The 21,912-nt window shown below is 45.5% G+C and overlaps 1 protein-coding gene across 4 annotated transcripts in view; it reads left to right on the plus strand.

The window, feature by feature from the left end:
- The first annotated feature begins 4,007 nt into the window (after window positions 1-4,007).
- The window catches only part of WDFY4 (WDFY family member 4), a 324,321-nt gene continuing 306,416 nt past the window's right edge, over window positions 4,008-21,912 (plus strand). For 2 of the 4 annotated variants that reach the window (XM_074337248.2, XM_074337250.2), the window contains exons 1-2: window positions 4,008-4,134; window positions 5,007-5,167. The gene's annotated coding sequence lies outside the window, so the exon portion shown is untranslated. Of the gene's footprint in view, window positions 4,135-5,006; window positions 5,168-5,436; window positions 5,688-21,912 lie in introns of those variants that run through there. The other 2 variants (XM_019730128.3, XM_074337249.2) reach the window with 2 other exon arrangements.

Raw genomic sequence — 21,912 nt, forward strand, 5'->3', positions numbered from 1 at the left:
CCACTTGAACAATTTTTATGGAAATAACCCAAACAGAAGATTTGCCTTATTCATCTCTGTTTCTCTAGAGTCGAGCTGGGATCTGGCACAGAATTGATACTCAGTTTGGGTTTGTTGATTAGAACTGAACTTTGACTTTCCTGATATCTTTGTCACAAAGCTATAAATAAAATATGTATCCTCAATTTATCACAATTTTATTATTACTTAGAGTTAATAAAATATTATTCCATGTAAAAATGTGAGAATCTTGCAACAGTATGCTTCCATTTATTCCCTCGTCTTTGGTGCAATTGCTGTCATATATATGACGTCTGGCAATTAAGTTCCTGAACTCATCCTAGAAAAAGCGCTACATACCTCAATTCTGAATATCACTACAGTCACCTTCGCAGTACTCCCCTTGGGAAGCTATGCACCAATGCCAGCACCTAGTCCACCCTTCAAAGAGATTTTGGAACTTTTTCTGGAATGGTCATCAGAGCTGTCGTCATATTACCCTTGATGTCCTGAAAGTCATCAAAATGTCTTCCTTTCAATATTTCCTTTACCTCCAGGTAAAGAAAGAAGTCGTTAGGGGTCAGATTAGGTGAGTAGGGAGGGTGTTCCAATATACTTTGTCGTGCAGGGAGGCCTGCGGGGCATCCAGAGGGGTCTCTGCTCCTGCTCCCCACATAACGTAGGATATGGTGAGGCCAAAAAGGAACACCCGCGGAGCCATAAGTAGGGGAGTCATACCAGTATATTTTCGCTGGCGGCACTATACTCTCACTGGAGGCTGGATCCACACTGTCCGCAACCAGCCATCCTAACTGCAATCTGCGCTTGCCAGCCCAGCCACCATCTTCTTGCTAGCCCCCATTTTCTCTTTTTGCTAGCGTAGCCACAGCAGTTACATTAGTGGCCAATAGCTCACTGGTTACAGCTGACGACCAACTAGCCACAGCTGATGGCCATCCAATCACATTGATGGCCATTTACTACCTGAGCCAGCACCCCTTCACGTGAGGCCGAGAGCCTGTAAACTACTTTCTGGGGCTCTGCCCCTACACACTTATTTGTTTACTGGCTAAAAACTTTCTCACAGACAGTGCCGTGTGAGCTGGTGCATTGTTGTGATGCAAGAGCTCCTTTGGGACCATTTTTGCACACACCTTTCTCATGCCAATATTTTCTGTTACGATTTTCTTGTTTCTCTATCTATGTTTACTTGGTCTGCTATGCTAGTCACAGTCAGCCAATGATTTTGATGCAATATTCAACAAGTTTTTGCAATGTTTTCGTCTGTTCTGCTCGTTACTGACCTCAGTGACCTCTCTTCATCAGTGACCTGTTCTCTCCCTTCAGAAAAATGTATAATCCATTTGTACACTGCCGTTTTCTTCATGGCATTATCCCCATCAACTTGGACTAACTTGTCCCTGATTTCATTACTAAGGTTATGAAACCGTACCGAGCTGTTTGTACAGTGCTGCCAATGTAAGCACCAGGTGGCAAGTTCACGAACTTAATTGGCAGACCTATTTCATGTACATATGTTATAAACTCCAAAGTACAATGTTATAATTTTTGCTTTACATTGTCATAGTCTTTTTAAAGAAATTAAGATGGAAAAAGTACATAGTTTGTATACATTTACTTACATATTTGCCATTAATAGTGATCTTGTTTCCTTTCTGTAGGTCCAAGTTTTCATCTGATGTCTTTTCCCTTTAACCACAAACTCTTTTGAATATCCTGTAGTACAAGTCTTCTGGAGATGAATGATTTCAGCTGTCATTATCTGAAAATAACTTTATTTAATCCTCGTTTTTTTCGAAGATATCATTGGCGAAAGCATTATAGGTTAACAAATTTTTGATTTTTTCTTTTAGCATGTTAGAGAAAACTTTCCATTGTCTTATGACTTCCATTGTTTCTGGTAAAACATCTGCTCGAGGTTGTGTTTTGTTCCCCTATATATAATATTTACTTTATCTGGTTGATTTTAAGATAATCTTTTCATTTTTGATTTTCATGAATTTGACTATGATATGCCTAATTGTGGTTTTCTTTCTATTTTGTTCTTCTTGGGATTTACTAAACTTTTTGTGCAATTTGCTGTTTTTCAACAAACTTTAGAAATGTCAACATTATTTCTTCAAATAGTTTTTCTGCCCTCTTCTCGCTCCTCTTTCTCTCTGTGACACAAGACACACACATATTATGACATTTGATATTTGTCCCAAATGCAACTGAGTACATGTTTACTGTTATTCAATCTTTTTTTCTTTCTGTCCTTCAGATTGAATAATTTCTATTGATTGGTTGATTGGTCTTCAAGTTTATTAACTTGAACTTTAAAAATTTTTTTTAATCAACAATGTGCTTTTGGCCCACCAGGAAAATTTTCATTTCAGATATACTTTTTAGTTCTAGAATTTACATTCAATTTTCTTATATTTTCCACTTACTTGATGAAATTTCTCACCTTACAATTATTATGGATATCTTTTCTTTTAAGTCTTTGAAAATATTTTTAATAGCTGCTTTAAAGTCCTTGTGTGGTAATTCCAGCATCTGGTTCATCTTGGGGTCTGTTTCTATTGCTACCTATTTTTCTCCTTAGGGGTCACATTTTTCTGTTTCTTCATATTTCTACTAATTTTAGTTGTAAGTTGGACAGTGTGGATGTTATATGAAGGGACATATTATGTTTTCTTCCTTTAAAGGATGATGAGTTTTGTTTTCTGGTTGGCAGTTAAATATCCTTTTGGTTCTGCCCGGTTTGCTATTATTCTTTGTTAGGGTTATTCTATTTCAATTTGAAGCTTGTTCCTAGTTCATGGCTCTTGTTCTAGGGTATGGTTCTTATTTCTCAGGTGTGGTCTTTCTGGAGTATAAAAATGAAATCCCAAGATGCTTAGTGAAGTCTCTCCAGTGTGGATGAGGTGGAACTCCAACATTCCTAACACTTTGGGATAATCTCAGTGATTATCCCAATCTCTGTTATCGCCATTGAGTTCTCAGCCTTGGAGCAGGTGATCGCTGCTAGGTCTCTTGGAGTCTCACCCCATGCAAGTATAGGCAACCCTTGGCTAAAGACACACATGATGAATTCTCACACAACACACCTTCTCAGGACACTGTCCTGAAAAGTTCAGCCCCCTTCAGAAGCCTGGAACTATCTGACTTATGCCTTGTAGTTCTGGTAAGTTACTGCCTTTGGAGTTCCACCTTCTTGCACCTTGGCAGAAAGGCACCCCTAGGAGGACACCCAGGGCAATTGTGGGACTTACCTTGTATGTTTTTCTTATCTCAAGGACCACAGTCTTACATTGCCTGCTATTCACTGCCTGAAAAAGGTTGTCTCACATATTTGTTCCATTTTAGAATTGGTTTCTGTAGGAGGGTATGGCCTGTCATAACTGGAAGCGGAAGTATAATCGTTATTTTTAGACACTTTAAAAAAAAATATCACAGAATCTCACATTTCCTCTCAACAAAAACACATGTTTATATGAGCAGTTCTTAGTTGCCCTGGCTGCTTCAGTGTCTTCGTGTGGGTAACTCTCTCAATAATAATCTCACATTTTTATAGCCCTTTTTATGGTTTAAAAATCTTCTTGTAAATATTGCTTGATTTGTTTCTTACAGCATCGCATTAGTCCCATGCCACAAATAAGAAACAGACTTAAAGATGTTCAGTTGTCTTAATGTAGTAGTGAGAATTTCAACCCAAGATTGCAGTCTCTACTGACCTATCATCTTTAGTCAACAAAGGCAGGTCTCTCCTTAGGGAAGTCTTGTACTAACTGCCATTCCCCCCATAATTGTACCCACTATAGTGCAGTGGATCTTGGAGATAGTGTAAGCACGGTTTGAGCTTTGTTATTTAAAAAAATATTGGAGCCCCTTCTGGCCTGACAAGGCGGCCCTCGGGCTGCGGCGCACACTGCTGCACGCATGCCTCAGGGTGCTCTGCAGGGCCCTGCGGTGCTGTGCACCCTCCACCTCCCATTCTCACTTCCTTTCCACCCATGGACAGTGGAGTGAGAAATGAAAAGTTGAGCAGAAATGTTGGAACCCCTGCCTCCTGCAGGGAATGTGCGTGGGGTCAGCGTGGACACGTGGTCCAGGTCTTCAGCTGAATAGGTAAGGTCTTCTACTTTCACTGCTGTTCACCGGCAAGTTTGCATTGGTGAGAGCTGAGGTTTCGTTACAAACGTTGTTTTCCTCTTTGAATCCATCTCAGAGGCTTTTTGCCTTCCATAACAGGTGACGTTGCCTTTCACTACTAGTTGCTCATAAATGGTCAGCTGGTGTGAGCTAGAAACAGGTGAGGAGCTGGCTTTAAGGATCAGGCTATCATGGCAACAATTCCTCTTGCTCCTGTGGCACAGGGAGGTATTGTGTCTGAACGGACAGGTTGGCTGGCTTTTCATAGATGAAACAAATAGATGCTATGAAAAGATTCAGCCTAATGAACCCAAAGGAAAAAGAATTTTGATACTGAGTTTCAGAGAACTTCATCCTATTATTTAAACTTTTCTTTCATCATTGCTTCAATGTTACCCATGATTGGCCATCTGATCCTGGAGAACTCCCTTCATTGGTGGTATAAGTTAGGCCTGAGGATGGAAGAGAAAGAGATTCAAGTGAAAAGCTCTCTCTGGGTTGACAAAGAAGTGGTTGATGTGTCCATGCAATGTCCACAGACATACTTCTAATTAAATTCACCTAAACACCATTATTCTCCACATTTTACTGGAGGCTCAGAGAAGTTAGGTGGGTCTGAGAGAACAAGAAGTCCAGCCTGATGGCACAGAGCTGAAGTCCGTGTCCATTATTTAGAAACTTTTCCTCTTTGTCCTTATCCCCACCCAGCCCTAACTACCACTGAGCTACTGCCCCAAGGGGCTTTTCTGCAGGCCTGAGTCACCCACCAGAACTCAAGCAGCTCTGTCAATGTGTGGGGAGTGGGCAGAATCAGGCATCTGCTGACTCTCCACTTCTGCTTTTTCCAGGAAATGAGCAAAGACCCAGCTTGAGTGATTCATAGTGAAACACCATTCAAGGCTGACGACGCTGGGCCACGTCCTCTTCCCTCAGGCCTGAGGGGCGGCGGCTGGGTATGGGGTTGCCCATGACATCTGACGTCTGCGGACCCTGACCAACACACCTCTGGGTAAGTTACCTTGTTCTTGGACACACCAGGCCAGCCCATAGGTGAGCATGGGGGTCCTGTCTGTCGGGGCGGGGCCTACTGGCCGCCTCCTGGGAAACTAAGCATGGGAGCATATGTGACTACCAGTGCCTGATCTGGGTTTGTGAATGTGGGAGAGGAGGTAAGCTGATGAGAAGGAAGTGTGTGCAGGGTGGGTGGCACATGTGGTCAGGGTCACTCTGATGTCACTGTGGGTGTTGCTGAGCCAGGCCAGGCCCCAGCACCTCTGCTCATTCTCTGGCTTCAAGTCAAGCCCTTTCTCGTGGTTCTGCTAAGGAAGGTGACCTAGCACACCTAGGGAGGCTGAACTGGGCTTGTCTGTGCCAAGTGTCCAGGGATGGAAAGGTGGGGCTGACTGTGAGACTCTGCTGCCCGGCCCCAGTGTAGGCCTCTGAAGGGTAGTGAGCAGTGGGGGCCACTTCAGACTGGTCACCAGGAGAGCTGGCTCTATCGTGGCCCTGTGGTCACTCCTGGGGGTCTGGTAAGTAGGTGCCTCTTTGGGTCTCCCCTTCCTCATCTGAATTACCACATTAAACCTTAGAAATGCCAGTGTTTTCTTAATACGCAGGACCACCTAGTTCATTGAGAATTCACTCTCCTCCTCTCCCTTGAAGTCCCACCTTAGAGAATGCTGAACCAATCCTTTTTCCCAACCTCTCTGAAGCGATGAGGAGTTAATCTGGTAACTAAGGGTTTCATGTATTGCCCTTTCCATGGAACATTTCAATTTTATTATGATTTTCTGCACAGTCATCCATTTAATTGTTCAACAAATATTTACTGAAAGCCACTTCCTGCCAGACACTGTTAAAGGAATAGGGTCAGTGGCCAGGAGTCAGTGGTGCTCGGTGCCATGGTCTGAAATGGGGTGGTGAGTGGGGACAGGAGGCTGGGAAGTTACGCGCCTTCTGTGGGCAGACCTGAAAGAAGGGAGGGCCTGAGCCCTGTGGGTTTCTGAGAAGCAATGTTGGCAGAGGACTGGAGAAGGTCAATGTGCAGTCATGGGGGCAGGTGGAGGCCAGTGTAGCAGAGAGCGGTGAGGGGGTGCAGGTGACTGCCAGGGAGGGATGGGCTGGGGTCAGGTCAGGGAGGGCCTCCTGTCCAGTGTGAGGACTTGGGGTCTGCTCCACTACTTGGGGAGCTTTTAAATGTTGACTAGGTAGAAAAGAACTTTTAGAAAACATGTGTAGGGTATATGGAATAAACATGCCACTGGCCCTGTGTGCTGCCACCGTGCTGTTTGTAGAGAACATCAGCATCTTTGAAGTTCTCCGATTACTGTCCTTCTCTCTCTCTCGTCAGAAAAAGACTATTGTCCCGAATTTGGGCTGCTGTTCCCTTGTTTTTGTTTTATAATTTTACGTCGTACATTTAAATTGCTAAATATGCATTATTTAGTTTTGCATGTTTTTGAACTTTGTAAATAGGAATTAAATATTCTTTTAAGGCTTGCTTTATTTACTCAAAATTGTGTTTCTGAAATTCCTTCATGTTGTTGCATGTGCCTCAAATTTATTCGTGTTTATTGCTGTATATACAGAAATATATCTCAATATACTTCCCCAAGCTACTGCTGGTGGGCCCGTGGGATATTTCTAGGTTTTTGTTTTGCCTGTTATAAACTGCTAGGTGCTCCAGCACCTAGGACACGCTCCAGAATTCCCAAGGGAATATGCTCTAGGCTTGGAATTCGTAGGTCACAGGTATATACATCTTCAGCCTCATTTGATAATACAGTGTGGTGTATCACTTTCCCCACCCATCGGCAATGTGTAAAAGAGTCCATTGCTCCACATCTTCTCCAACATTTGATGTTGTCAGTTTTAATTTTTGTCAATCCAGTGAAAACACAAAGCAATCAAACTGTTTTTAAGTTTGCATTTCCTCAATTACTAAAGTTGGGCATTCTTTTATATGTTTATTGGTCATCTGTATTCCTTTTTCTGTTCAAATCTTGCCCATTTCTATATGGGGTCATCTGTCTTTTATCCTATTTATTTGCCATTATTCAATACATATCCAGATATTAATTCTTTGTCATTTATGTACGTTGTAAATATTTTTCTCTTGTTTGTGCCTTATCTCCTTTTTTTTTTTTTTTTGGTGATTTCTATTAATGACCAAATTTCTCTTAATTCTAAATGAGCTTAATTTATCTATATGTTCCTTTATGATATACACTTGTTATGTGTCATCTAAGGAATTATTCACTGTAAAGTGATAAAATTATTCTCTTACATGATTTAAAAAATGTAAAAATAATTTTGAATTTTACATTTGTCTCTAGTCTCATCTGGAAATGATGTTTCTGTATGGTGTGAGATAAGGGGAACATTCTATTTCATTTTGTTTTTCCCATGTGGATAATCAAGAGTCAGCTCCATTTGTTTAAAAGGCTATTCTTTATCCACTGATCTGCAGCAGTTCGGTTGTAAATCAAACTGTCATGTATGTGGGGTCTGCTTTTTTATTCTGTCAATTCGTTCATTCCTTTACCAACACCACATAACACTATTAACTGTAGGCTTATAACAAAATTTGATATCTGGAAAGCAGCTCTTCTTTTCTTTCCTTCTTCTTCCATTATGTCTTGATATTCTTTACTTTCTTCCTTCTTCCTTCATAAGAATTTTGGAATCAGCTTTTCAGGTTCAATGAAAAAGCTATGTTTTGATTAAAAAATATAATTTGGAGGGAGGTGATATCTTTGTGAAAATGACTCTTCCAATTCATGTACGTGGTTTGTCTCCTCATTTATTTAGGTCTGCTTTAAAGCATTTAAATAAAATTGTATAAGTTTCTTTATAAAAATAGTGCATATTTTGTCTAGATTTATTCCTAAGTAGCTTATATTTTTATATCATTTCAATTGTCCTTAAAAATATATCCTTTTTAGTCTAGCTGATGTATGCTTGCGTTTAAAAAAAGAATCATTTTAGCTCTTTTATGGGGAGCAAGGGGAGAAGGAAGTATCAGTTAAGAGGCTGTTGTAATATCCAGGCTAGAGGTAATGTGATAGCAGTAGAGGTAGTGAGAAGTGGTCAAAGTGGTGAGATTCTAGATACTTTCTGAGAATCAGATTTGATGATGTTTTAAGTGTAGGGCATGGGAGAGAGAAGTTGAAGATGGCATTAGAGAAACAGGAGAATGGAGTTATCATTTACTGAGCTGGGTCAAAAGAGAAGGAGCACATGTGCAAGGTGGTCATTATTCCAGAATATATGTTTAAACATATAAAGGTGGAGATGCCTTTTAGACATTAAGTGGAGAAATGAAACCTTGGCTCCCTGTTTCCCCAAGGGACCTTCATGTTAGAAAGGCAAAGCAGCTTGGTCTCCTGGGGGAGAGGGGCGATACCTTATGATAGAGGGAAAGGGGGAAGATGGGCTCCCTCAGAGTTCCTTGAGCCACACTATAGAGATGCTATCCATTTTATTTATAACTAAGACCTTGCATTTGTTATCTCTCTCCAAGTGCTGCAAACCAGCAAAATGCACCTGCAAACCAGCAAAATGTATTTTGCATCTGAAATGTCTCTAGGCAACATCCCCAAATCCGTGGCTGATGATCCCATTTGAAACATCTGCTCACCTGCTAAAAGCCTGAATCTCAAAGTCTAGACCTGGGCTACCCGATGGCCCAACCTGAAATGTGGCCGGTCTGAATTGAGATGTGCTGTAATTGTAAAATGCACATCAGATTTCAAAGATATTACAAACAAGAAAAAGAAATGTAAAATATCTCATTAATACTTAAAAATACTGATTGCGTATTAAAAAGATAATATTTTTGATACATTGGGTTAACAAAATACATTTTCAAATATATTTAATTAAATAGGTTTTATTAATTTATCCTATTTATTTTTACTTTTTAAATGTGGCTACTAGAAAATTTAAAATTATGCATGATGCTTGAATTTGTGGTTGACTTTATATTTCGTTTGGGCAGCACCCTTCGGAGGAAGATATGTCTTGTTCCTTAGCCAGAGGCTTTTGTGGAGAACATGGTTCAAGAAGGATGAGATGTTAGAGAAGTGAAAAGCCTCTCTCAAATAATTTCCAGGAGAAAGTATGGAGGGCAAGAAGAATGGATTTAGTCCTTACAATAAACCAGGCACTGCATAGGGCACTGCTATTTGCAATCACATTCAGTCCCCACAATGAGATCAGTTTCATCACTCCCATTTTACAGGTGAGAAAATGGAGGCTCAGAGATGTAAGGTCTTTCTTTCCTAGGGTACTAAGTAATTGAGCTGGGATTTGAGCCTAGTTCCACCTGGTGTTAAAGCCTATGTACTTTGCAATTGGCAACACTACCCCATTTGAGACAAGTGTGAAAACTGCTCTTCCTTTTTGGCCTAATGACTGATTCTTCTTTTGAGAATTCACCTTTACAGATGATTCACAGGAAACTAAATGATTGTGTGGGTGTCCTTTGCCCCAGCATTGCCCATAATAGCAATGGAGACACCCTCACCATCCAGTTATTAGGAAATGAGTGAGTCTGTTATGGGAGACTGACCGAGAGAATGCTTCATGGTCATTAAAGCTGATAAAGTAAGGAAAAGAACAACATAGAACATGTTTATAATATGATGATACATTAATGCAATTAAATGGTTGTCATGCGGGGAGTCATGCGGGGCAGCCTACAGGGTCTCTGGTCCCGCTCCCCACATAAGAACGCAGGACACAGTGAGGCCAAAAAGGAACACCCATGGACCCATAAGTAGGGGAGTCATATCACTATATTCTCTCTGGCGGCATCCGCCTCTCTGCAATCTGCTCCTGCTCGCTCAGCCACCATTTTCTTGCTAGCCCCCATTTTTTCTGCTAGCGTACCCACAGCAGTTATATTAGTGGCCAATGGCTCACTGGTTACAGCTGACGGCCAACTAGCCACAGCTGATGGCCATCCAATCACAGTTGATGGCCATTTACTACCTGAGCCAGCACCTTTCTATGTGTGGCTGAGAGCCTGGAAACTGCTTTCTGGGTCTCTGTCCCCACAATGGTTTTCACATCAATTACAAGTAAAATATGCTTGAAGGTGAAAAGTGGTATGCATAAAAGGGGGAGGTAATCGATTTTTGTGCTTTCAGTATAATAATAAAATTGCCCAAGTAGCACTCCAATATCAGCTTTTTAAAGGATATGCACAAAATATAAGACATACACTCAAAGATAAATAAAGCTATGTACACATGAAGAAATTGGGTTATAAAGTCAATATGGGAGGGAAGCCAACCCATATTGGGTGGAAGTCCCACCTTACCAGCACATATTGGCAGTTAATAATGTTGAAACATGTGTCATGCAGGGTGTCAGGCGGGATCTCTGGTCCTGCTCCCCACATAAGAGCGCAGGATATGGTGAGGCCAAAAAGGAACACTCACGGAGTCATAGATAGGGGAGTCATACCACTGTATTCTCGCTGGCGGCTGGGTTGGAGACACAGGAGGCAGGAGTCACACGATCCGCAACCCGCTGTCCACTTTTCTCTGCCAACCAATCTCACTTGCTAGCTGCAATTCACCTCTCTGCAATCAGTAATCTACACTCTGCCACGCCACGCCAGGACGCCACACCACTGCGCCACCAGTACACTACCACCTTGCTAGCTCAGCCACCATCTTCTTGCTAGGCCCCCATTTGCTGTTATATTCGTGGCCAATGGCTCACTGGTTACAGCGGATGGCCAACTAGCCACAGCTGATGGCCATCCAATCACAGTTGATGGCCATTTACTACCTGAGCTAGCATCTTTCCACGTGAGGCCAGAGCCTGGAAACTGCACTCCTGGCTCTGTCCCCACAACATGTCACAATGAGTTCACAGGGCTTTCCCCTGGGTCTCTGAGTGTGGACCAGATCAATCAGAGAGGGCCCCACCTGCAGAAGGCAGAGGATAGGGGGATGCGTGTAATAAAGGCAGGGCTGAAGAACCCTGCAGCAATTTGTCTCGTGTCTCTGCTTTGAGAGTGCGGGTCCTTTAGGAGCAGAAGGAGGGCAGTGACTAAGAAGGCGCTGCAGCCGGAGATGCGGAGGAGTGACCAACAGGATGCCTGCTCCTCCGCAGACGCTCCTGTACAAGCCCGGAGGCTCCTGCCAGGGTGCAGTGCGTCGAGCGCATGCGCAGCAGCTGCGCGGGTCCGGCCAGTCTTTGAGGTGTGCAAAGATGAGAAAAGAGCCAGGAGAATCAGGATGGACAAACGCCCAGACATTCCAAAGCAAAAGCCCAAACGAACCAGGGGCACTACACTGCAATCATAAAGAACACAGCCTTAGTTTATTTCAGTTTTTCCTTTTACGCACCTGTCTCCAGGAAACATTTCATTATGTCAATGACATATTGACCATATCAGGGGTAACTGAAATGGGCCCATAGCTTCATCTTGGGACAGGGGAAAACAGGGGCAGTTACTCCTCAGAGTCATTGTACTGCTTCCCTTTGTAGGAAGGGATCACATCCCGGCTCCTCCCACCCCCCATCACCTATTTAAAGTATCACCTTCTTTCCAAGAAATCTTTCTTTCCTCACACAATTTAAAATGTTGGAATAGTCTCATTTTTGACTATTTAATGTGGTGATCCCCCCAATTCACTAAATAATTGTGGCATTTTATAATTGATCAAAACTTACAATGGAGGAAATACAGGCATGAGAAAGATACAGCATATTCATGAATAATGATAACACGAAGAAGAAAGTGATGAGTGTGCAGTTATAGGCTATAGTTACTGGGAAAAAAATGATCAAATTACGAATCACAAAATGCTCTGCCTGACTCCACAGCCCGTGCGTGCACAGGTGACTTTCACTACTGATGCCCCGCCTCCCCGCTGCCAGCACCATTTCCTTGCTCTGCACTTCAGTGAAACAGCATCATGAACAAAGTTGCATCTGAAAGTGTCTCTTTTTCTCATTAACCTAAATGCAGAATTTTCTGGATCTAGTTCTGTCTGGCATAGTAGAGGACAGGCAGCCCAAGAAAACAGTTAACTCTATGTGTGATATAGGTGGTTTGTGCCCTCATTTTGCTGTGTTTTCTTCTTTGATCTGTGAGAATTAAGTCTTTAATTAATTTTTTAATTTTTTAATTAATAGCGAGAGAATTAAGAGATGTTTAATTCCTTACAAGCCAGGAATGCATTTGTCGGGCGGGAGACCCTGCTCGCTGCACCATTTGTTGTGCGCGGAGGCCTTCTCGCCGCACCATCTTTCAGGCGGGGCGGCCTGTGGGGTCTCTGCTCCCGCTCCCCACACAGGAACGCAGGATATGGTGAGGCCGAAAAGGAACACCCACGGAGCCATAGGTAGGGGAGTCATACCACTATGGTCTCACCGGAGGCTGGGCCCACCGGACGCGTGACCTGCCGTCCGCCTTTCCGCCAACCGACCGACGACTCTTCTCCACTCTCTCCTCTGTTCCTCTCTCTCGGCTCTCCTCTTCCGCTCTCCTCGGCAGTTATACCAGTGGCCAATCGGCTAACCGGCCACAGCCGACGGCCAATCAGCCACAGTCGATGGCCATTCACCACCCGAGCCAGCACCCTTCCATGTGAGGCCGAGAGCCTGTAAACTACTTTCTGGGGCTCTGTCCCCACAGCATAGTTCTAGGTACATTCAGAAGTTTAGTGATTGTTGTGTGTATTTTCAGACCAAATCATACTTGAAATTCAGTAAGCGAACCTGGATAATGGTGTTAACTAATAATCCTGGAAATCTTCTTTTCTCTGGGACCTCAACAAATGACCTGAGAAGTATAAAGGATGCAGCAAAGTTCTCAGTGGTTTCACTCCTCCTGGGATTGGAGGGGGAGGAGTGGAACACAGGCAGCTCAGCATCTGGAGACCGTTGGGACCCAGGCTCTGTCCAGGCTCTCCACCCTATTCCCACCCCACATCCCCCACAGTGGCCCAAAACCACGTGCAGTGCAGTCTCACCTCTCCCTCCCTGTGTGTCCCTCTGTGGGGAACACTTTAATCTGTCTGCAGGCTTATTTCTTCTCCCCTTAGGCTCCCTCTCCAAAGCCCCTCCTACCATCCTTACCCTCACCCCACCCCATGTTACCCTCAATAACCAGCTTCTTCCCTCTGTCCCCTTAGCAGTGGATTCCTGCTCCAATGGTCGTTTTTCAGTCACGGCACTATAGCATCCCTTTTCCTGCCTCCTTTCCCTGTAGGCTGTTTGTACCTGAGGCCAGGTCTGGGCCCTCTGGGCAGGCCCAGCACCTAGCAGGAGGCTGCTATTCATTCTCCATGTCATTCCCTGTTGACAGCCCCCAGTGACTGTCAGCACCACATGCATGGGACCAGGGCCATGTCCGCTACTGTCGTTCATGGTCCTTTCACTACGTGTACCGTCCCTCCACCTCTGGTCCCAGTGCTCCCTCCTCTGTGAACACCACCTACATTCCCGAGCAGCCATGCTGTGTGAAGTCTCTGTCTTCTTGGCTTTGAGAGCACCTCCTCCTCATTCTTCACTGCCTATCATGGGGACTGTCTTTGCTGAGAAGCCCTTCCATACCACCACTCCTCCCCAGGCTGGGCCATGAGCCTCCTCTGTGCCCACAGCCAGGCACCTCCCTGCCCAACACCCACCCCACTGTGTCTGCTTCCTTGTTGGTGCCCCTGCTCCCCTGATTTTGAGCTTAAAATCCAGGATGTGGATCAGGGACAATTCTGCTCCTTACATGTTTAAGAATTAAAAGACCCACCACTCAGAGGAAGCCGAGTAGAGCTATCGCTCTGGTGGCCTAGCCTGGAGGGTGAGGGACAAACATTGGGTGCCCTGCTGGTGTGAGCCCAGGGAGTGACTATCCAGCTGGTACTCACCTTGTGCCTGGGTTAACAAACCCTTGGCCCAGTGGCACCCAGGGATCAGCCCTTCCCTGGGGGGCGGGCCAGGCCACACACCTTGTTCTGTGCCTGCTTGTTTGTGGTGTGAGCTGGGGCCAGGAAGCAGGCCTGGCTCTAGACTCCCTATGGCTAGGGGTTAGCAAAAACTTGGCAAGTCCAGCGAGGGCTCCCTGCAGTGCTGCTGGCCATAAGAGCTTCCAGCTCTTACCTGGGGTTTATTCTTACCACTATTATGTTAAGCCAAGCAGAAGTGGTGGAAGAGGTGGGGGCTTTGGGGTTAGAGAAGTCTGGGTCTGACCTTGATTCTGATGCTGATTAGCAGTTTGATTTCAGATAAGTTACCTTTTTTCTCTGAATCTCAATTTCTGTGAGTTTTACAAATGTTCCCATCTGTAGAATGGGTGTAATAATGCCTACTTTACAAGTTTTCTAAGATTAGAGAACATCAATGGCTCTGTTGGTAGATGCTCATCCAGTTATGTCCATTCTAACTTAAGCAGCATTTCCTTACATTCCAGTGGAGACTGAGCCATGGACCAGCTCTCACATGGGAGAGGCTCCGATTACGGGGGCTGGGTTCCTTGTTACCTGTGCTGTCACCAGCCCATGTCTGTATCAATAGGAATAGCTCAGTTGCAGCTAAGCTACAAGGTTCTGCCCAGGGGAACTGCTCCCTGGACATTTTTGGCAATGTGGAAGTCAGTACACATAACGAGATACAAAACCAGGCCGCTTCTGCAGGATACTGTGAGTTCCTATATTCTGTTGCTGTTGCAAAAACCACAGAGGTGTGTGCTGACAAGGAGGGCATGGACTAGAATAAGAAAAAGGAAGTGTTGAGGCCGTAGAAGGTGTGGCTCAACCTGCCTGGTTCCAGGCAATTGGAGTCCGCATCACAGTCTTCAGGGGAATTCCTGAACTTCTGGAAACAACCTGAGCCGTCTCTGCCTCTCTTGAGTCATTTGAGGCAGGATGTAGGGCCCTGGGCTTGGTTGTTCTCTGCCTACAGGCATTATTAGCCCTTGGCTGATGTAGGAGGTGGGGGCAGCACCAAGGCGATTTCTGGCTGAGCCCTGGTCCTTGCCCTGGAGCTGTGTATCAGAGCCTTCAGGCGCCTCTGGCACTGACCACTCCTCTGCCATCCCAGCCCTTGTCTTCAGGGCTACTGTTTCCCCACCTGCCACTGCCATGCTGTCCCCGCGTGTGTTCTTATTCTTGCCCTGGAGCCTAGCTCTTGAGCATAACACTCCTGCTCAAGGCTTGCGGCAACGCTAGATATAATCTAAATGACAAGACATTTCTGCTTCCCCAGGCCCTCTCCAAGGCATCGCTTTGGGTCGTGGTCCCCTGGTGGTGCTCAAGGGGTGGCCCCTGAGGGTTCCCAAGGTATGGCTGCTGTTCGTCCCCAAGTCACGTTCCTTTGTGGTCCCAAAGGAATGGCCTCTGGTGGTCCTCAAGGTGTGGTTGCTGCCAAGGCATGATTCCTGGTGAACCTCAAGCGGTGGCTGTCTTCAAGCTATGGCTGCTGGTTGTCCCCAGGCTGTGGCCCTGGTGGCCCTCAAGGTGTGGCCCCGGGCCAGCTGCCTTGGAACCACCTAGAAACTTGTGAGAGCTTCAACTTCTTGGGCCTCATCTCAAACCTGCTGACTCAGAACTGCTGGGAGCAGGGACCAGGAACCTGGGTTTCAATCTCTTCAGGCAAGGCCGATACATGTCAAAGTTGCAGGGCTGCTGCCTTCAGGACCTTCTTCTCCTAGAGGGCAGGTTGTGGGCTGAAGAGCCTGACTATTGGCCTCCCAGCACCACCTGAAGGCTGGCTGCCGAGCCAGGCAAGGCCTGTCAACGGGAAGTCCCAGAGTGTATTGAACTCCTGTCAACTCTTTCCTCATGGAGCCTTATGGAAGCCTTGAGACTGTCATTCCCTTGATGTTAGTCTCCATGTTTGCTCATTGTTCCTTTTCTTTGTACATTCCGTGGACCGTGCTCTCGGGTCCTGTCCTACAGGAATTCCAGCACTCTTGCCCACTTTCTGTACATTCTTGGGGCCCATGTAGTGCGAGACTCTCTGAGCTTGCCTCTGTCTCATTTGTGTCTCCCCTTGTACACTATGTCTGTCCCCTCTGCCCAGAGTTCACCCAGGTGTGGACAGAGCCTCTATAACAGCCCTCCTCATCCTTCTAACACCTGTGTGTGTGGCAAACGTTGACCAAAGTCTTGCACCAGAGGGGGATCCTTGTTCCACCTTGGAAAACACCAGGTGCATTATGCTGGGGATGCTGCCGAAACTCAATGATGACTCCGTTTCTTCTTCTCTAAGGGAGGTCAGAACAGTCCCTGCAGTTCATGTGCCTTGGGCTCAGGGACAATAAATTAGCTGTGGATGCGAAGCACTCAGCACAGGGCCCAGGGCCGAGTAAGAACTCAATAGTCCTCAATCGGGAGGAATTATATCCTCTTCTTTTAACCTACATTTATCTATTTACGTATGTATTTATTTATTTTCTTGTGGTAAAATATACACAACATAAAATTTACCATTTTAGTCATTTTTAAGTGTGCAGTTCAGGAGCGTTAAGTATATTCACATTGCTGTATAACCATTGCTGCCACCCATCTCCAGAACTCTTTCTATCTTGCAAAACTGAAACTCTGTCCCCATTAAACATTAACTCCTTATTCTCCCCTCTCTCCAGCACCTGGCAATCACCAATTATCTGTCTGCATAAATTTGACTACTCTAGGTAACTCATGTAAGTGCAGTAATACAGTATTTATCCTTTTGTGTCTGGCTTATTTCACTTAGCATATTGTCCTCAAGGTTCATCCATGTTGTGGCCTGTGTCAGAATTCCCTTCCTTTTTAAGACTGACTAACACTCCATTGTCTCTAAATACCACATTTTGTTTACCCATTTATCTCTTGATGGACATTTGGATTGTTTCCACCTTTTTGCTATGGCAAATAATCTGTTGATCTCCTGCTTTCAATTCTTTTGGGTATCCTTTTCCTTTTTATAATTGACCCACCTTGTCTGTTAATTCAGCCAATTTGACAGAATGGTTATTTATAAATATTGTTTTTTTAATTGGATGGAAAAGTGAATTTTGGGAGCAGTTTTCACACTTGACCAACACAGCCTTGACGGAGGCTGGGAGTGCCACCGAGTGAGTGTGGCTTACATTCATAGGAGCTTTGATTCTGTCCCAAACCTCTAACATTCCTAGGAAGGAAAGGGTGTAGTTAAGGAGAAGCATGTGAGTTTTGGAGTCAGACATGCAGAACTTGCATTGTGGCCACTTCTGGAGTGAACCTCTCTGAATCTTGCTTTCAGCACCTGTAAAACACTGCTACTCTTTGCTCCCTTGTGGAGAGTTGTTGTGAACATAAAGTGAGATGATACATATGAATGCAAAGCCATGAAAAGTAAAAAACTGAGCAGTGGAGTTATTACTGCAATTCACCATGTAGTCGTATCCCCTTTGCACTAAATAAAAACAGGAAAGGACTGAAACCTCTGCTTCTTGCTTTTCTGTTGGTATTCTTTCAACATCAGGACGTTTTTGTATTCTTAATGTCAGGTTATTGAGGTATAATTTACATACCAGATGTTTTACTCTTTCTAGTGTGCCCTTCTGACAAATATAGTCAGTTGTGTGACAGCTACCTCAGTCAAGATAGAGAACATTTTTATCCCCCAAAGTTCCCTTCGGCGTCTCTCTCCACCCCAGGTGAGCTCAGCCTCCTGGATGCATGGCGGGCGATACTCTGAGGCAGCAAAACCCAAGCGCCTTTGTAGCCGCTCTCCTGCTCCCAATCCCTGGCAACTATCAATCTATTTCCTGTCTCTGTAACTTTGCCTTTTCCAGAATATAAACAGAGTCATCAGACAGTATGTAGCTGTTGAGCCTGGACCCTGTCACTTGTCGTAAGGCCTACGAGATCCATCCAGGTGCTCCTTCTTACAGTGGAGACACGTCCCATTCACCCCGTGAGGGACATTCAGGCTGTTTGTAGGTTTTGGCAGCTATAAATAAACCCACTGTAAACATTTGTGTGTAGGTTTTTGTAGGAATGTAAGTCTTCATTTCTCTGGGGCAAATGCCCAGGAGCAGAATTGCTGGGTATGTGTTTAACTTTTTCAGAAACTGCCCAACTGTTTTCCAAAGTGGCTGTGCCATTTGTATTTCCACTAGCAAGGGTCAAAGCTGTGGTTGCTATGCATCCTTGCCAACACTTACTGAATTTTGTTTGTTTGTTTTTAAAGACATTCTAATAGGAGTGTCCTGGTACCTCGGGTGGATTTAAGCTGCATTTCCCTAATGAGGACGCTGCTGACCCCTCAGTACTTCTGATTAACTATAGTGAGCTATGGAATGAGACGTGCACAAAGCTTCCATGTTACTAGACTTCTGTCTTTCCGGAACCCTGACTACTCCTTTTCAATTGGCTTTTAACTTGCAAGCTCTCCTGTTAATGGGAAATGGTGGGAAGAGGGCAGGAAGGCCTAGCCCCACCCTGCCTCTGTTTCTGGAACAAGAATGCTTTGTTGTCCCCCATCCCTGCACCCCCCTCCCCTGGAGCCCCAGGCTGAGGCAGGGTCCTAGCTGACACACAGGAGCAAGAGTGTTTGGATCTGCTGACACGCAGTGAGGAACTGGCTTTTTAATGGAAAGGGAAACAGAGGAAGTTGCTGTTCTGTTCTGTATCATCTAGTTTAGTCTCCCCCAACCCTATGGCCTGTGATATAGATGGCAAACAAGGCTGCATCTGAACCGGGGTGTAATCCAGAAAGGGGAACAGCCATACACACTGACAAGGGAGGGGAGGGGACTTTCATCTTGACTTTTATCACAGCAACTCTGTCACCAGGTCCTAGCTGCACAGAAAGTCAGGGATGAAAGAGTAAACTGGAATGTTGGTTTAGCAGCCCAAACATCAGCAACCCAGCCGTTTCTTCAGGCTGTAGATGTCACCCTCCAGTGTGACAGCCTTGAATAGGGTGCCCTGGGTTCTCTGCTTCTGAAATGTTCCGAAGCAAAGCTCTGGTGATGCCATGAATCTGGGCTGGGGGAGTGAGGATGGGCTGTGACACCAGAGGGCTGGGCCCACACAGCCATTGCTAGTCCTGGTGCCTCCAAGGTCAGAGGAAAACCCCCTCTTGGGTCACTGCAGACTTGTCATCAGGTTCTGTGCACACAATGCATAGACGGGGAGCACTTCCCCACGCCCCCTCACTGTACATAGCCCGCAGGTTCTCAGCTCACTCAGGAGCCACTCTGCACTGACTCACTGTCTTGTGTCTCTTCCATTGTCAGGGCATAAAGGCAAGAGGGTGGGACTGAGATCACCAGGGCCTTTTTGATGAGAAATCTATTCTCAGAGAGGGGCAATAATTTGGTTAAGGCATCGCAGTGGCAAAGCTGGGACTGGGCTCTGTCCTGTGACTCGCATCCCAACTCCACAGCTCCCCTCTGCCTCAGGGCTGCATGACTGGCCTGGCTCCTGTACAGCTGCCCCTTGCTGCCTCGTGCAGGATGCAGGAAAGCAGGGCTTCTAGTCTGCCTGTGCTGTGTGTCATATGCTTGAGCCTGGCCCAAACTGGGAAACAGCTTGCTGGCAGAGGAGAGGGCTTTGTCTTTTTCTGGAGACCTTGGGACTGCCCCCCCCCCAACCCCTCGCACCAAGCCTCTAGTTCTCAGTCCTGCCTAAGGCTACCTTTCCTACCCTGTCTGCTTTCAAACTTCCACCTCTCCAAGAAAACTTTCCCTTGGCCTGTGTTATCTGGCCAAGCAGGTCCCAAGTGCCTCTCTCCACCCCAGGTGAGCTCAGCCTCCTGTTTGCATGGCGGGCGATACTCTGAGGCAGCAAAACCCAAGCTGTCCACACAGTGAGATGGACCCTGCCTTGGCCACTGACTGGCAATGCGACCCCGGCGAGGTCATTTCCCTGCTGCAAGCCTCAGCACCTCCGAGGCTGCAGGCTGGTGACTTTGATATCACTGGATGGTAGGAAGATTAAGAGAAGTGGCACATGTAAATGCTGCACCAAGGGGACACTAATAAATGTCTGTCCCCCAATCCTATAGTGACATGTGCCGAGCATTGATTCAATCTGCATGGCACCCTGTGAGGGTCCTGTTATTGTCCCATTCACAGATGAGGGCACAAAGGCAGGGATGGGTTTCATCACATGGTCTAATTATCTGATCCCATGGTAGTCGAACCAGAGCAGCCTGGCCAGAGGCTGTGCTCGTGGCCACTACACTGTGTGCTACAGTAGAATCTGCAGAAGTCCAGGCCTGGAGGTGGTGTTTCAAATTTTGATATTTTCTTCATCATGCATTTTTTGGCATTATTTCTGATTTTTAAAAAGTATTGCATTAAAATGTTATATAACTTGGCTTCTGAGATTTTTGGAGCTCCTCTTAAATCTTGCGCCTGAGGTGAGGGCCCCATTAGCCTCACCCTCATCCCAACCCTGCTCTGGACCCCCAGTGACTCTCACTCCCAACTCGGCCCTTTTGCTCTGGATAAGAAGGTGCTGGAACTCGCAGAGGGCACTTTTGACAATGAAGTGGATTTTAATGATTTTTTCCTTACTGTTTTTCACACAGTTCTGATAGGCAACTTCCTGGTTTCTTCCTTTTACAAATAAAACTGAAGCAGGAGGCCTAGGGTGATGGTCAGAGGACAGGAGGGGTGCAGCCCGACGTTGGACTCAGACAACTTCTCCATGGGATTTCACGGGTACCCGCTTGTCAGAAATTCTTGTTTCTCAAACATCTCTGTCTGTTCAAGGAAGGGAATATTTGAATGTTTCCCTTCTCTGAACAAGGCTTTTTAACTTCGGAAGAGAGCGAAGCTGTCTCTGTTATTTCCCTTGGATATCCAGCTGTGTTCCCCTGGACCACATTTTCACATCATGATCTGATGCTCACTTTGTTTTCTCACCTGCTTATCCTAAAAATGTGCATGTAGGCACGGCCTCAGACACGTCTCATTGAGTGAATTTGTTGGTAGCACCTGCAGGTGTGGCCACAAAATGACTTTTATACGATAGAGATGACATTGCACTTGGCTGTAACAGCCGTACTGTGAGTTGGGAAGTCCATGGGGCTGGCTCTGTGGGTGATGCGGATGGTGGTTTGATGGGACATAGTGACTTTCAGAGTCTGGAGGAAATCCAAGTAGAAACCTTTGAGTGAGAAAAAAAAAACTTGTTTAGAAGAGGGGTCTGGGCTACAGAGAGATTTGGGTGCCATCAGCATATAGGTTCATTCATTCATTTTTTAAATTTTATTTCTATTTTTTAAGGAGGGCACAGCTCACAGTGACCCATGCGCGGGGATCGAACCAGCGACCTTGGTGTTTTTAGCACCATGCTCTAACCAACCGAGCTAACCAGCCACCCCGGTTCATTCATTTATTCAGTAACGTTTTATTGAGCACCTGCACTGTGCCTACCTCAAAGTGGACGCAGTGGCCTGCCTTCAGAGATAATGTTTAGTGGATATATGGCTCTCAGGGGGTAATTAAAGCCATGGGAAGTAGCTGATATCTCCCCTGGGGACCTCATGGAGTCAGGTAGCGTCTGACTCCAGAAAGCCGCTGCACAGCGCCCTGACGGAAACGGAGCAGCAGACAGGAACACGCTCAGCTCTTCACATTACAACAAAATAGGCAGATCAGCAGATTTTTTTTTTTTTTAAGACAAAGATACCTAGGAAGTGTAAACTTTGTATACTCTTGGTGGAAGGACTATATATTGATACAGTGTTTGGGGAGAGGCTGTTTGGAAATATGTACCAACAGCCTGAAAAATTTGTCTGCCTTAAGGTCTAGCT

Source organism: Rhinolophus sinicus, chromosome 15 (assembly GCF_057876585.1).
Source record: "Rhinolophus sinicus isolate RSI-liver-muscle chromosome 15, RSI-T2T, whole genome shotgun sequence".
NCBI lineage: Eukaryota > Metazoa > Chordata > Mammalia > Chiroptera > Rhinolophidae > Rhinolophus > Rhinolophus sinicus.